The sequence below is a fragment of the Lipotes vexillifer genome, unplaced genomic scaffold (assembly GCF_000442215.2).
Source record: "Lipotes vexillifer unplaced genomic scaffold, Lipotes_vexillifer_v1.1 scaffold919, whole genome shotgun sequence".
NCBI lineage: Eukaryota > Metazoa > Chordata > Mammalia > Artiodactyla > Lipotidae > Lipotes > Lipotes vexillifer.
The window spans coordinates 903,968-909,185 of record NW_006775731.1 but is presented as its reverse complement, the minus strand read 5'-3'; the positions used below and the strand labels follow the sequence as shown (position 1 = coordinate 909,185).

The window sequence follows — 5,218 nt, the reverse complement described above, 5'->3', positions numbered from 1 at the left end:
AGGGAAAGAGGTGTTCTTAGAAAATCTTTGAGCACAGAGTTAGTGAGGCTCATGGGTGTTAAGAGTTTGTGCTTCCAATAAAATTAATGGGGAGGCTAAACTAAGAAACTTGAGTAGTTGAGAAAAATTGCTGAAAACAGTTAAAAATATACAAATTTCTCACATATATGCAAACACCCAAGGTATTCCATTTAGTTGACTATGATTTATGTCTTTCCAAACTAAAGTTTGTGCACACATTGGATCTTTATCTCAAAATACTCCAAATAGGAACATACCTGGTCTAGAGGGATTTAACATCAAAATTAGTTTTGGCCAACATTTGGCTCCAGAGTACTGCCCATCACTCATCTCTGCCTCCCAAAGGACTAGTCTCAGAGTGGTACAAATAAAATGATCCCTAAAAAGTGTGTAACTTCCTCCTTATCCTATAAGTCCCCTAAATTCTGTTAACTTTTTTTTTCCATTTTTCTTTTACTTAAAAATTCTGTGTGGGCTTGGAGAAGAGGTACATATAGAGAGGAAAAAACAGAAAACAAAAAAACAGTGTTTTGAGAATGGTTACAAATCTACACTTCCTTATTGATTGCTGTAAAATGTCCCAAACATCACAATCGATTACAGATCTCTCTTCCCGCAGTATACATTGTATTCTAACAAACTGCCAAGTGGGTGTCTCCTAAAGGATGTTTTGCTGGTGCTAATAAGTGCTATTTAATGTGACAGTTAACTAGGGTGATTCCCTTCAAATAACTCGATTTGGATAACTTCATAGTTAGAAAGTCCTATATTATAGGACAACTATATATGACTATGGATGTATTTTTTAAATGTGCACCTAAAAACAACTCTGAATAGAAAAACTAGATTCTGGTTAGAGTATTAAACATATTTTACAACGTTAGCACATTTCCAAATGTATACTGGCAATCCCTAAACTTCTTTCTTCAATGCATAAAAGTTAGGTTACTGGGGTCCTTGGTAATAATACACCATTGTCTTAACTGAGCTAAGATGAGCACCTTACCAGATCTAATAAGAAATGCTTTTGTCTGGGCAAAGGAGGAAATCAGCACGTTCAAAACATGCCCAAGCACTTGGGTGATTTTATTCACCTTGAAAACATGATACTGTGTAAGATCTCAAACTAAAATACAATTGGAAGCAGCTTAAAGGAAAATAAGGTGTAAAATCCCTGTTTCGGTTAATAGGTCCTCAGCATTTTCCTGCATATGTTTGCATACTTTTAGTTTCATATTTTAATCTTTCATTTACACTAAACATGCACATCATTTGTATTATGTAAACTTCTCCAAATGTTAGTCATTTGTGGATCACAGAACAAAATGTTTTAAATGAGGTGATTTAAAGCATTTCGTAGTATTAATGAATGTTGATCAGGGTGTCAGAGTATCCAAAATTACATGAATATGCATAATGAAAAGAATCAAGGGTTGCTTTAGAGCTCTTCCAGAATTTGGCCTGTGATACATGGGAATTCTGATTGTATTTTCTAATGGCAGGCAATTACCAAGACCACATTACTCCAACACTTATAAAACACACTGTCCACTCGAGTTTTCTGGACTCAACACTCAACAAGTATTCTAGAAACCTATAGCGTTTTATTTATCAGAGCAATGATTGGAGAAGAGGGCAATCCGCTTTATGTAATCAGAGTCCCATCTAAAGATGATATGGCTGACAAAGATTTACATAATCAATTTGGTAAGACTTCTTTGACATAATATTTGGGGAACTAGCATTTCAAGCAAGCAGAAGAATCCTATTCAAATCTTTTGCTTATGCCATGTGCATTAATTGACAGAGGGAGTCCTCCAGCTGTGCCACCCGGGATCAGCCTCGACCAGTTATCACTTTCACTTGTGACAAGCTCACCCCCTCTCGTTACCCCAACTTTGAACAGCTCCTACACAGCAGATCAGTCAAGAAAGACAACAGTTTAGATGTGTCCCATAAACATCATAGTCTTGTAATAATAAAAATATAAAAAATAATTAATTTAATTTTAGACATAATAAAATAATTTTCTCTGTGAAATCTAGTACTGGTAGTCACTGCAACGGCTATTATAAAAGGTTATTACATTAAAAATCCTGTCTTTAAGTATGCTCTCTGTCTTTGTCACCATGTAACCTACTGTATAAACAGACTGATGAAAGATGTGATTGATGGACAATGCCTTCAAACTATAAAGGCTAAGAGAATACAGCTAATTGTTAGATGTATTGGTATGTGCGTGAGAGGTAAGAGAATGTCATGTAATTTCAGATGAAAATATTTATTTTAATTTTTGAAGCACTGTGAAGGTTGAATCTGATATAATTTAGGGCCTCAAGCTGTATATGTCATCATGCCAGAGAGTTATATTTTTGTTGATGTTAGTATGTTTTTGCTTTTCTCTCTCCAACATTTTCAGAAGCATTAGAGAGGGACAATCAACTGCCAGCTCTATTAGTTCTCGGTCATTCTATCAAGTAGGGCTACTCTAGCCTGTGGTGAGAAAATAATTTAGTCTTCATATTCATTCCGTCCACAGCAGTAAGTGAGCAGAGGTTGCCCCATTGTGCCCTGTAGTCTAGGGATGTTATGATATAGACTACTCTTCAATAGTCAAAAATGAGATTAACAAAGTTAAAGTCAGATGGCTTTTCTTGAGTGCTAAGGTAAATAAGCATCCAGTATTTAATTTCCCCACAGCACCTGCTGTGGGCCTGTCTAGTCAAAAATAAAATATATTCTATTGAAAGGGCGTATTTACATTATTAAGTGTATTTGCTTGGCCAATTCAATTTTGACTAATGAAGCCTCCTAATAGATATGTGAATGATCTAAATTAAAGACACAGGCCACTCCTATTCTAAATGCCACTCCTGTGTGTATATAGAGGTATATAAAGAAACCTTTAAAAACCGAATTAAAAATAACCACAAACACCAGCTAATTTTTAAAGCTAAGAATTAAAGAAGTTTTTAGAAAATTCTTATTCAGTGCTTCCTTTTTAAAAGCACAAATACTAAAATTGAATTATAAAACAAAGTCAGCCAAAACAGGACTTCTGAAGTAAATAAAATTAGAAATGCATGAAGACTTGATTGAGATAACTTTTTTGACAGTTATGCTAAAGGGATTTTTCCCCCCAAACCTTTTTTTTTCCTTTTTTTTTTTTTTTTTTTTTGTTAAAAATCACACCGAAAATTCTGCCCAAATGGAGACTGGAACAATGCCTTGAAACAGTGTTAATTGTCACCATGGAAACCAGAAGAATAAGCCATTTTGAAACTGGTATAGAAGGCACACATTGAGCAACTCAAGCATTTTTCTGCCTCCCTCAATGTTAAAGAACAAGATGCCTTGTCACTGTGAGGTCAGAGAAAGAAAGCGTCATGAAAGGGATGTCGGTGCTCACCGTCTAGTAAGTAAAAAAATAAAAAATAAACTACATACAGCTAATGCTACAAGACTCTACCCAGTGAATCTTTTTGAAATACAAAGATCATCAAAAGATGGCCAGGATTGGGGGATGGATTCCACCTAAGCAAAACTTCAGGGCTATATTATGTGAACCTTGCCCCCAAAGCTCCCTGGGAATTCTGCTGTTGTAATAAAACTTCAGAAGAGGAGAGAAAAAAGGCAGCATGATGGAATTCAAAATAATGCTCTAAAAAGCACACAGAGAGATTAAGACATCCATTGTAAGACTTTTGTATGGTGCTTCTGTTGGTTATGCTGAAAAGAGACCAGACATTGCTGAGCGGAGAGTGAAGTTTTGGCTACGAAAAACACAAGAATTAAACCAAAGAATTTTCTTGATTATTAGAATAGGGCTGTCAGATGCTGTATCTTCAGGGTTTGAGTATTTACATCTTACACTGTTCTTTAACTGGGCTTCATGTGATTTTATATGAGGAAGAGTAAAAGCAAGGAAAATGATCTAGTTATTATAATTACAGTTTGATTATCTTTCCCAGTGCAAAGTAATACCATAAACACCTGTATATCCAGCATAATCCCCTTTCCCATAAACACACAACAGGTAGAGAAAATACACTGAGAAAATAAAATGTATTATAGTCTACCAACAAGAAAGCTTACGCTAGGAACACACCAAAACACCAAACCACTGGTAAAATTATGTGTGAAAATATGCATTTTTGCACAAAAATGCAGGGATGTGTCCGTCTATGACTCCCGTATTGTGTTTTCGGGCTAGTGTTTGCCCTCCTCATGCGAGGCTTCATGGTGGCCCCTCAGCAAGTCCATGCCTAATGCCATTCAGTGGTGAACAAAGAGTCTTTTTATATAAAAGTCCAGGGTCCACAGCTCAGCTGTACATGCTGAGTGCAGGAATCTGCTAGAGGCCAGTGTCCCCTTTGCAGCAGTTCTTGCACTGCCCCCTTTTTCAGAGCACCAGTGTCCAGCATCTCACAATGCATGTGATGTTTCACATGGAGCCAATATCACCAACACTTAGGGAAGATGTTCAAGATTGAAGAAGAGGGTTCAAGCCCAAGACAAACAATAAGTTTGTCTTATTGTTTTGTCAAAAGTCTTTATTTCTTGCAAACTCCTTGTATTTTTACCATTAGCAACTTATGGCAAATAACTGCACAGAGAAATTATAAAGACTCCTATAATTGTCCTTGTAAATTGATAATAGGCTTTCTTGATTGGGATAAATCTGCTGCTGAGCCTTTGGAAAAATTAAAAAGTGCAATGTCATTTAAAATTGCCAGAACTCACACAGCAAATTACATCTGAGGTTAAGAATTGAGTTTTCCCCCCTCTTCTAGCTTATTTCATTTGCATGATCTGGAAATCACATTACATTGGCCATGTATTGTTAATTGGATATAGATTGCATTATCTTTAATATAAATCAAACTACAAATATTAAAATGAATTGCAAATTCCCTAATAGAAGATCATAAAATAATCTTTTTTAAAGTATCCCCCATTAATAATTTAATTCCAATTATATCACTCAGAAAACTTAAGTAGGAAACCTGGCAACTTATTTCTCCAATCATTCCTTTTACATAACAAATACCTAAGGCTTTTTAAATAAATACCCAGAGCAAAATTCACTGTTATAGAACAAAAATAAAAAACAACCATGACTGAAAACTTTTCAATGCCAATTTTAAGTAAAATACTGCATAAGAACACCAAATCTGCCTGTCTTGTCCTTTCCCTA

The 5,218-nt window shown here is 35.4% G+C and overlaps 1 protein-coding gene across 1 annotated transcript in view; it reads right to left on the bottom strand.

Annotated features, from left to right (window-relative positions):
- AKAP6 (A-kinase anchoring protein 6) overlaps positions 1–5,218 on the bottom strand; it is a 382,763-nt gene that overhangs the window by 91,584 nt on the left and 285,961 nt on the right. The gene's annotated exons all lie outside the window — the stretch shown is intronic.